The sequence below is a fragment of the Anser brachyrhynchus genome (genome assembly GCF_964034855.1).
Source record: "Anser brachyrhynchus genome assembly, chromosome: 14".
NCBI classification, from domain to species: domain Eukaryota; kingdom Metazoa; phylum Chordata; class Aves; order Anseriformes; family Anatidae; genus Anser; species Anser brachyrhynchus.
The window spans coordinates 17,135,052-17,147,059 of NC_137709.1; the positions used below are offsets into that span (position 1 = coordinate 17,135,052).

Genomic DNA, 12,008 nt, shown 5'->3' on the forward strand with positions numbered 1-12,008 from the left:
AACTGTGGTAAATAAGTGTGAATCATTACAATCGTCAATCTGTGATTGTAGCACCTTTCAACAGTATATCTGAAAGACTCCAAATTATGACTTACCATTATTGCCTACTTGTTCACAAAAACAACTCCAGCTAATACATCAACTGCACCCCATTACTACTCTTTTTTCCAAGCACTACTAGTTTTTTTAATTACACTGCATTTCCAAGGAGCCTGCAAGTGCCTGGAGCCCGTAAAATCCACAGAATATCTTTACCCAGTGATGGTAGGCTATGCTCTGAGTATTTTTTTTTTATTTTTATTGTTGTTTTTTTTTTAACACTTTTTTTTTTTTTTTACTTTTAAAATAAAGGTCCTTGCTGAGTGAGCTTAGATCCTCCAATTCTACTTCACCATGCAAATACATGTCTTTGCTGACCAGGCAGTGAGAAACAGCTTGGAGAGTCTTAACATTTAAGATAAGTTTCTACATTCTTCTTACAATTCTTCTTGCAATGTCTTTTGTACCCAACATTTTCCCAACACGTTGGGAAAACATTTATCAAGGAAAACTGCAAAAAGTGAAGCTGTAACGTTTACAGGACAAAGTTATGCCTTTGGATGTTCTTATACCACACAGCAACGGTTAGCTCATAGGTAGTTCATTGTGTTGCTTTTAAGCAAACAAACCTGTCCATTGACTGAAACTTTTTAGAACAATTAACTTTCTTGTAACATTCATGTCAGAACTTCACACCAATTGGCCAAATTATTAATTTTCTAAATAGCAACACAGTTGTTTATAACTACAGGAAGAAACAAACAAACAAAAAAAAACCCTGAGGGGCAGAAATCTCACATCAGACCCATGGTCTTGTACAAAGGAGTTCAGTTGAGTATTCAAGTTGGTGCCATGCCAATGTAATCCTCCATTTTGTTTGTATACACTCTTTTTAAAGCTTTGAAAGGAAAACAATAAGCATACAGAGGCTCATATGTACTTTAGAGAACACTGAATAAAACAGAAATATTGCTTAGTGATAGATGACATTAGTTAATGCAACCATAAATCAATTTGATGAAAATCAGTTCAGAAAACGGCATTTACAGAATGCTTTCTGTTCATACTGAAGTAGCAATGTCATATTGACTGTATTATATTCAGAACATACCTGCAGACTGCTTTTTGCCATAATTTTTCAAGTTTTAATTTTGAAAGAGAAAGGACAGTTACTAGGAATTAAAACAAAGTTGGCCCACATAATAAAGCATCAGAAGACTACACTGGAATCCAAGCATTCTTTATTGGTAAACAGCCTTCAGATCCCTTTCCATCTGTGTTGTTTGTTTTTTTAAAATGGTCAAGTTAAGTACATTAAGAGAAAAAGCAATCTAATTAGAAGAGCAGATAAGACATTTCTAAGTAACGTCCTAATCATGTCTTTTTCCAACAATAATATTTGTCTTCTCAGCTTCATCATACAGTTTTTCCTCCCATAAATAATTTACAGTAGCCACAGCAAGCCAGTTTCAAGCCTATGTGGTCCAGAGGTAAAATTAATTCCAAAATGAGGGACACCTCTCACAATGAATGACATTCGAGAAGTTTGCCCTGAAGTGATTTGGATTTCTAAGTTATCTCCCAGGGGTTAGAGCTTATCTGTTCTAGTTACATGCATGTGTGTTCAGATTTGGGATGGATTGTGTGTCTTATTCCGTGGAATCCTGGCCCCTGGAAGTGTTTGCTCATAGCATCCAATAAAGTTCCCAATTGTTAAATGTGTACACTGAACAAGTAGTAAATAACAATAACAAGACATGTAATTGCTGATTTTTTCCTTCAGGAATGACAGAGGTTCAGGCATATTACTAACCAAATCCAACTATATAGTGAAATTTAATAATGGTACACTACCTCATCTGACAAAAACAGAAAAAGCCTACCCTACAAAATATTCACCAGTCATACATATTGCATTTGATGACTATTGCAGCCTGAATGGATCCATGTCTATTTTCAGTGACTAATTTTCTAGCATTAATGCCTGTCACATACAACATTTTTTTCTCCAAAATAATGCAGTGGTACTTGTATGTGTGGGGAGAAGCATACCTGTGCTGCTGTGAATGCTTTTTAGAACTCTCTTCTGTTATCTGAGGCTGAACTGATACCAAATATGCTAGAAGATCTCACTGGGGTGTGTGAGTAAGTGATACTCTGGTTGTTGACAGGCAGCTGAGCACCACAAAGCCCTTCGTCTCTCCCCCCAGTGGGCTGGGGAGAGTATCAGGAGAAAAAAAAAAAAAAAAAGGTAAAAACCAGGGGGTTGGGATAAAAACAGTTCAATAAGCAGAAAATGAAGGGAAAATAATAATCTGTACACACACAAAGCAAGTGATACACAATGCAATTGCTCACTGCCTCCCCAGCTGTTACCACCAGCAAGGCACCGCATGGTACGGGCTGTCCCTGAGGCCACCCTGGGCCAGCTGTCCTGGTCCTGTCCCCTCCCTGCTCCTGGAGCACCCCCGGCCTCCTCGCTGGCAGGGCAGCAGGAGGAGCTGCAATGGCCTTGACTCTGGGGGACACTGCTCTGCGACAACCAAAAAACATTGGTGTGTCATCAGCATTATGTTTCTCTGAAAACCAAAACAGGGCACACACCAGTCCCTATGAAAATTAACCCAAATCAGGACACTGGTCTCCCAGAGGTTTTTTGTTAGTATTAAAGAGGAAGGAAGAATAACATTATTAGTTTTTCTGCATTGCTATTAAGCTGTTCTAGAAGTCCTAAGAACACCCATGAAACAGTTTATCATTGTCAGTAAGGAAAAGGAGCAGGGACGAAAAGTAACCCCATAGCTTCATCTTTACCTCAGAAGCTGTCACTAAAGAATGAGGGAATGAAAATCAGACTGTTGACTTACATAATCATCATGCAAGTCTCCTGTTTTTAAGAAGAGTCACTACTTCCAATTACAGTATTTCTTGATAATTAAGGGACTTTACTGTAATTCTTGTATCCTTCTAATATGTACATTAATGAGATTAGCTCTTTAGAGATGAGCTTTACCATTTAAAATCTACAAGATTCTGAGCCTCTTTTCTTATCCTAAGGAATTTTGAAGCACATAGTTACATATTATCTATTAATCAGAAGATCCTTCAAGGTACAAGATTACGGTCCTTCAAAGACATAAAATAAACACTAAATCTCAAAAAAGCCCTAGAAAACCACTTGCTTTTGATGTTAAAAACCACCAATATGATATTCAGAATGCTGCTGGTTTCCATAATGTTTTGTTAAACCAGGAGCTAAACATGAAATCATTATGAATATATCTAGCTGATGAGTATGAAGCTTATAAATTGTTCAAGCATAAAGATATTTTTCAATGACTAATTTATGTGAATTGGTTTATAATGATGCTCAGTAACTCAAATCCAAATTTCAGGGCATTGGTAGCCTGACAAGTTGCCTTTGACAAAATCCAAGTCTTTTTTGAAATGGCTTTGAATGGTTGACATAAATCTTATCCCAAAAGTATCAAAGCAATTTTCACATGAAAGTGTAAAACTGCAACAAAGAGAACTACAAAAACCAGGATGGAATCAAATACAAATCTTTCATTTCCAATTGCAAACTCATTTCTTTAAGTTAGCTTTTCCTAAATAATTCAAACATATACAAAAGTGTCTGCTGAACTCTACATACAAGGTTCCTACTAACTGATGTTTATTTTTTCTGCAATCTGCAAGAGTGACAGCGTAGCAGTTATTTGTTTTAAATATTTGAGGGGTTCTTACACATCATAGCAGAGCTAGCTATATAACCAAGACAGACAAGACCATTTCAAACTGTGAATTGTTAGCTGCACGCTTCTTATTTGTAAAGGACTTCTTAATTATGGTTTTGTGACCCAAATTACCCTTCCCCCCCCCCCCCCCCCCCCCCCCAATCTAAGTAGCTGGGCAATTAGGTTAATAGTCATGCTACCTGGGGATAGCAAGAACATCAGGAAATACCTCTGCTCCTGTTTCATATTATTACTGTGTTTGTGATATGTTTGGTAATGAGAATCATATGCTTCTCCTATTTATTTTTATTTCTGTAGTTTAACTTGCATTTTTCTAAAACCTGTAATGTACAGGATAACAGATCTCAAAAGAGAAAAACGTTACTTAATCTAAAAATCAGAACACACGAAAGTCTTTTGATACAAGGCACAATCAGACATGTTGAATTTAAGTGTCTGCCAACTGAATCTTACTCATATTTCCTTTTTGTCTACTTAGCATCATTGGATGCAATAACGGAGAGAATGCATCAGCTCAAACCAACTCCATTTTTCCCCAACATGTTCTGTGACACTTGCTCTAAAGCAAGACAGCTCAGCATAGTTTGCAGTAAAATGTAAACAAAAAATCCCACAAAACCCTGAAACCTAAATGATAAGCCAGTCCCTTCCAAAGCTCCTCAGGAACAAACTATCAACACTACTAAAGAGCAACAGTGCTTTACACAAGACTAAAGCACATCCACCTGTGCCTAGCATATGTAAACCACACACCTGAAATCATCTTCACACATTTTCGTAATTTCTAATCTATATGAATGTAGAAGCCTCCAAACCAAAATGAAAGTTCACTGACTTCAAGGGATGCAAGCCTACTACTTCTAATTCATTTTACAATTCTGCAGTGTTCTCAGCTCTCCGCTTATGAAAGTTTGTTTCCAGAGGAAAAACCGGGATGAAGTGAAGTCCTTTTATAAATATACCCTATAAAAGCAGTAGCAATCCTAGTACAACAGCCTCCTGTCCAAAGGAACATAACACATTAATCAAATCAACAAATATTTACTGCCTAGATATTTACTATGCACTGTTTTGTAGTTTCGGGGCCTAGGCCACTTGCTCTGGGCTGCACTCTGAAACGAAACGTGGTGCCCCTGGCAGGGGATCCATAATGTCATTACACACAAACCACACACAAAAAATCCAGCTCTGTAGGAAAAAAAAAAAAAAAGAAACACTTCTGTTTCTTCTTTCGGGAGCCTTGAGTAATTCACTTCTCTACCCACTCTCTTCCAGCAGCTTATCATTCTGTAGATGATCAGAGGTGACAGCGCTAATCATCCCTTTTCCAAATTGCAGTCTCAGCCTAATAGCTCATCCTGTGTATGGAAACCCTGCCGTACCATACCTCATTCCCGTTTCTTACCTCTGAAGCTTTTTCAGCTCCAGTACCCACTCTCCAAGTCCAGGTGACCAAACCCACATAGAGCAACTGAGATATAGACAAGCCCTGGATTATGCAGAGGGATACCAAATTTGTGTTATCCTTTACTGCTTTCCTAATAGTCAACCAGCACTTGATTTTTTTTTGATTTTTTTTTTAAATTTTTCTTTCACTCCTATTCAGCCCTGACCTGGCTTTTCTATGGAACCACCTATTATTACAGTTCTAGAGCATGATATTGGAATTTTTTTTTCACCCTGCTTCAAGGACAACGTTGTATACAAAAAGAAATTCTACTTTATTTTATACGTGCACCACTCTTAAGTTACACTGAGTTTCACCTCGATGTTTATTGGCATTCCACTAGTTCTCCCCCTCACTACCTGAAAGAAACTGTAAAACTTAGATCACTGTTCAGACCCCCTTCCATGTTATTTATAAGTGTGCTATACAACACAGGTATGAGCACAAGCCCATTGAGAAGCTTAACCAATTTTAAGAACAGCCAATTGTAAGGACTGAATGATAAGAAACACCTATTTATTCCTATTCTGCATTCCCTATCATTTAACAGTTATTTAAACATTTATGATCTTCCCCCTCTAATGCCCTGGCAGCTCATTTTAAAACTTCTGTGAGAAATTTTGTCAAACCCTTTAGAAAACCTAAGCAGAATATGAAATCATAGTGCATTAGTTGGCTCCTCCCGTGCCAAAGCTAAGAATAGTACATCGTACGCAGTAGACACCTCAATGAATGACGTATCTAAACTCTCCTGGAATACCTAGTAATTGTTATAATTTAGCTGACTTCTCAGGGAAGGAATAAACACAGTCCTCTGAAAGACTAAGGCATTGATTTTTTTTTTTTTTGTTCTTGTTTAAAGGTATTCAAACAATCCTGCTTATGCTCTTGTTATTACCTTTTCTTACGTTCAATAGCAAAAGACAGAAAGGCAGGGTACATGCCATACCCAGAAGGAGACAGCGTGTCTTTCTGCTTCTGGGGGTAGGATAATTGAATTACAGCATGGCTACTTAAAAAGGTCCCCCAGCTGCTGTTGCTGCACAATTACGCTGATCTCTAGAAACAGAGATGGAGCTAGGACATAAACCGAAGGCACTGAAGAGCAGTACTTCATATACACTTTTATAACTATTATAGCTATTTTTAATTTACATTACTGTATGCATTATCCTTTCACGACTGAAACCAAGAAAATAATTGGCAGATGACAGAGTCGTTCTTTGAACCCTCAATGAAAACATCAACTGTCCATGGTTTGGCTATTAGCTTTAAAGTCATTTCAGGTCTGTAAAACACAGTTAGTTCATTAAAATGCAATTAAGCAATGCCAATTCAGAAAAAGTAAAACACTATTCTTAGTTCATTTTCACATTGAATTGGAGATCTTAGCCTGGGTATTATGCATATATCTTTATTACAGAAAAGTAAGAATCATCATTTAAAAAAAATAAAAAAGGTGATTCAAGATACTTAATAATGTCTAATAATAATAATAATAATTAATAATAATGTCTATCTACCAACTTAAATACAAATCCTTACCTCTCACTTAAACTTGTAAAAGCTCTAAAACTTGCTCATTTAAGCCTTCTTACATTCCTAAGAGTGCTACTTTTTTTTTTTCTTTGCGAAGTTTAAACATGTTTTTTGGGAAAAAAATGTTATAAGCTGTAATGAAGGAATCTACCAAAGCTTGTGTTTCTCATATACATGTTATCAGTATGTAAGTACACATACACAGGTTCAACATATCTAAATCACCAATATACACAAGCATTACACTTCAGAAAACATTCTCCAATTCATATTCTCAGCTAACCAGCAGCCTGTACGTTTACACAGTTAAACTTTCTCATACGTTTCAGCACAATGCCTGTAATTATAAGGATCAAGCAGTGTAAAGTTAACTCTGTTGAGAAAAGCTACTGGGCTACAGCCTTTTCTGAAGGGGTTACCACCATTGTTCCCAAGGCATTGCTCACTGTCTACCAGCTAAAAACACATAACAACATTGCAATCAGGCACTCACCCGATACTCCGACATGTAGCCTGTCTGCTGCAGTAGCTTCTTACTGCTAGGACAGAGAACAGCCAGACCTGTAACAAGACTGTTTGTTACCCATGTGAAAGCACAGGACTTCACACACACACACAGGGTATACCCCACACAAGTCAAAAGTTTCTGTTCAAACTTGTCAAATATCAACCCCTCCAATGTATTAATCACAATCCCTCATATAATGCATCTGCAAAAGGCACCAAAACCTTAACAATCAGCTTATGCCTTTCAGGTTTTCCACCACTAACAAGTCCTTTACAGCTGTATTCAATAACTTTTGGGTGTGGAGACAGGACTCTGCTTAAATGATGCCAACCGTATGTTGCAGTTAACTCCTATATTGCTTATCTATTGATATGTATCTGTAATATTAACAATAAGACAAATTTTCCTTCCAGTACAAGTTTAACATCACATAGTCTCATCCTGAATACTTACTTCAATTGCATTAACAAACACTGAATAAGGTTTTAATTTTAGAAGTGTAATACAAATAGCATGGTTCAGCATCCTTCTACCACACAGTTTACTCCAAACAATCACACACAATTATCTCAGAAATATTGTTTCAGAACTTAGATCAAGTTTCTAAAGTTAGCTTTTAAAGTTGGCTCACTTAAAAAAAACAGGAGTAATTCAAGTAAATATGCAAGTACTTATTTGGGCCTGGATTTTGAAACAGCAGAGAAGTCTATAGATTTACCTCTGCTTGATCAGAGTTGGAGGCCTTATGCCTCCAGTTTTGCCAATTTAAGAACTATGTAGTGACAGCTATTTTGTACTGGATACTAAATCTAAATGGTCAAATTAACAAAACATCTTTCCTAGGAGTACTGAACAGGATATAGTCAACATGCAGCTGTATCTTTGTATTTTGTACTTATAAACTGGCAGTAGTTTGTAATCCAGGTACAAGTACAAAGAATATGCAACACATTAAAGGTCTTCAGATTGGCACATACTTAATAAATGCCCTCCTTCCTCAAAAAGACAAGAAAAAAAAGAAAAAAAGAAAAAAAATGTTCTGGGGTACAGGAGTGCTGAGGAAATTGAAGGAAGACAGGATTTTCTTTAAAATAAATAAATAAGTAAGTAAAATGCAGAAACCATGCTAACACAACTCTATTTCTGCATCTGGCTGGCAGTTATAACCCCATGACCTTCTGTTTGATTTTAGTCATAGGCTTTCATCTCTCGAAGCAACATGGCACAAGCTATGGGTACCGGCTTATTAACGTTCAAGTCATTGTTAAAAGAAAACTCCTACAGAGCACAAGCCGATGCAAGCACAAATTCTTCAAATTGTTTACAAAGAGTACCTGTACATGACAAAAAAAATTAAAAAGCCTGACAACAAAACTGACAATTTATTTTTGAACATTTTAGCTCTCTTTTCTAAGAAACAATTAGTTCCCCAAATTGTTTGGGAACAGAGGTGCTACAGCCCCATTCTCTTGCATCAGTGCAGTTCCACAGTTCCAGGAGCGTGGAACCCCCAGTACAAACTGCCTTCCAGTATCTCAGGTCACTCCTAGCTACAAACAAAGCCCCAGGAATATCTGCCCCTTGTCAATTGTCAACTTATCTGTCCTTCATTTGGGAATTAAGAGCCATTAGGTTATATCTCTTGTTCTTTTATGAGAGGGATGTGTAAGTAGTACTCTCAGGCAACCACGAAATAGTGCTTCTTTGGCTTACAGCATCTGTTCTACACGTCTGATCTCTTGAAAGCATATGCCCTTTGTGCCAATAAAGTTTTGACCAAATTTTAACCCTGTAATTCTCTGTTAACAAGGAGAAGGCCTTGTACTTTCTGCACAGGACTCAGGACATCAGAGCTCATTTTGAATCTTCATAGCATCCTCTTACGTGATCAACTGGAAGCAATTTAATTTGTGTCTTTTATTTGGCTAGTGTTGATGTCACCATTTTAGTTTGAATCAGTTGCTTTTGAGCAATTGTCCCTAGTCTCATGTTCCGGTTTGCACTGCAGAGAAGTTGCAGAACATGTGTAAACTAAACAACACAACTTGCACAAGGAAGACACGTAATGTGCCCTAGCTTCTGATAGGTATTCAGGTCACAGAACCAAACTAGAGCTAGTCTGAAGTAAACCCTCCAGCAGTTACCAGGGTGAATGCTGAGTCCATTGCATCAAATATTCTTACCCCAACAACGAGACACAAGCAACATTTTTAATATTGGTTAAATTGAATTTAAGAGAAATTGCTGAACTGTTTCACATCAAGGAATACCCTGGCAATAGTCAGAACAGAACCCATAAACCTTGACTGTTAACCTGAAGCTCTGGCAAACTCACAAATAAGAACAGAAATTTGTCTTTTTAAGAGTGACTCTTATTAAATACATGATGAGTCATTTAAGAGGAGTATTTCTGTAGCACTTCCAGGTGCTTAATTTTCAAGTACAAATTACCATTCTGTTTTATGAGTGCATGCTGAATTTAATCTTATGGTCTTTAGTGTGACAATGCATAAGCAAGTATTATTGAATAATCCAGGTAGCATTAAATTCAAAAACAGCTAGAAATGATTATAAAAATGGAATATTTTTGAAAAATCGATTGGAATAACGATAAGCTACAGTTTTGACAGAAGTATGCTGTCAGAGTAGTTATATACAGAAGTATCAGAAATTTCAGTACTACAGAAAGTCAATTCTGAAAGCAACCTAAATCATGGACAACAGAAAATTGCTCTACGTAGTTGTTCTTTATATCTTGCCTTACAGTCAAAAGAAACAGAAGTACTAAAGGATTTTTTTAAAACTCATCACCTGAAAAATGAGAATTATTTAGGAAATTAGTATCTGTAAATTAAGGAACATTATCTATTTTAATATGTATATTGTCGTATCACACAAATATTTTTATCATATCAAATGTTTTATTATATCAAATGTAGTCTAAATACTGTGTTAATAATCCAAGTAATGGTACTTTTCATTTAGACCTGGATAAGTAAAATACTTATACATATAACCTATGTGTGATGAACTGATCTGACCCACAAGATCAGTGATCTGATATTCATAATTTAGGAATGCATTTGGATAAATAACATCTCAGGGACTCCTAAATTCAAAGTTAAATACAACATCCATACATTTCCATATAGAGTAGAGGAGAGATATATGAAATACATGACTGTAAGTATACAGGTTATTTTAATGGTGAAAGTATTTTGAAGTGTGACATCCACCATCCATTAACAGAGCATGAATTATCTCACATCGTTCCCTTCAGCTGGTGGAGAAGTCTTTAATGGGAAGTCAAATATACTTACGAAAAAGGCTTTTAAGCAAATCTTTAACTGGCTCTGTCCCCCCTGCTGGATAGCACTTTATAGAGTTGAACACAACTGGCATTTTTACGTCCTTTGCAGTGATAGACATTATGTTTCTCTTGGCCTATTCATAGGATTCCCTTATCATTATGAGCAGTGGCAAGGTGTTTCAATTCCTCTTTTCTCTGCATCATCTTTATTTATTTTTGAAACACCAGAGAACAATTTTGCTTTCTTACTTGTTATTTCTATTATTTCTTGGCCGGTCAGTTGCCCTTGCCCCTCTGCAGCACCACCAATGTCCTTCTAAGATAACAAGAACAGCATTTCTCCAATGCAGCTTTCCTCAAACATTGTGGTGCCTCAGATTCCAAAGCTGTACAGAAAAACTTCAAGTCTCTGTGTAGTGACATGACGCACTGCACAAACCATACCACAAAGTAGAAGTTATCAAGCTATTATTACCCATTTCCAGTAGGTAGTAATACTGAACAGCAAGTTCTGGGGCAGACCTGAGCTAGAACTCAGCCAACAACAACAACGAATGTATTACTTGAATGTGGAATTCCAGTGCCAGTCAATCACTCGGGATTAAAGATTAAATTCAAGCAGAAAGATGGAAGTTAACAAAAAGCAGCAGTAATACATAACAGTCTTTTATCAGATTTTATATATATATATGTATATTTTATCAATGGACTTCATAGAAGTGAAACCTATAACTGTTAAAATAAAATAAAGCACAGACTGCAGAAGCCTCATCATACAATCTTTGCTTTCAGTTATTTATCTCAACATAATTTCAGTGTAGCTTCTGCATATTTTTAAAAATAGAACACAAGGATATATTTGTCAATAAAGAAACAAAACAAAACAAACAAACAAAAAAACTTTTGGAGGATTTGATACTTATTTTCTGCTATTTTAGGGTAGTACAATTTGCCAGGGAACCAGAGTCAGGTCAGTGCAGTGAGGTTGTGCCAGACAATAATTTATTTTTTAAAGCAAATTAGAGCTTGCTCTCTTCTTTGAATAGGATATACACAAGGTGTATTTTTTTCCTCTACAAGTTTTCGATTTTACATTAAATAGTTAATTTATATTGTCCCACTATCTACTTTTAGAATCAGTTCTATACCATAATAATACAGCTTTATTCAGCTATAGTCATTATTTACTAGCAGTGATTGTAATTTGCAAGTATTTAGGAAATGGTAAGTAAGAATCTTACTTTATAGATGCAATAGCAAATATAAGCAGGATTTTTATTTCTGTATTTTTTCAGCAATACATGAAAGAAAAAAGAAACGTCGTGATTTAGGTGAATAATCACGTCACAACTAATGATGGTAAATTACACAGTAAAATTTGCAAACAGACCGCAGGAGGAAATAATC

General features: G+C 36.3%; 1 protein-coding gene across 27 annotated transcripts in view; it reads right to left on the minus strand.

The window, feature by feature from the left end:
• TENM2 (teneurin transmembrane protein 2) overlaps positions 1-12,008 on the minus strand; it is a 1,469,731-nt gene that overhangs the window by 1,124,277 nt on the left and 333,446 nt on the right. For 24 of the 27 annotated variants that reach the window (XM_080555513.1, XM_080555514.1, XM_080555556.1 and 21 more), the window contains one exon: positions 7,277-7,344. The exons of the other annotated variants lie outside the window; for them this stretch is intronic. The gene's annotated coding sequence lies outside the window, so the exon portion shown is untranslated. The remainder of the gene's footprint in view (positions 1-7,276; positions 7,345-12,008) is intronic. 27 annotated transcript variants of the gene reach the window in all.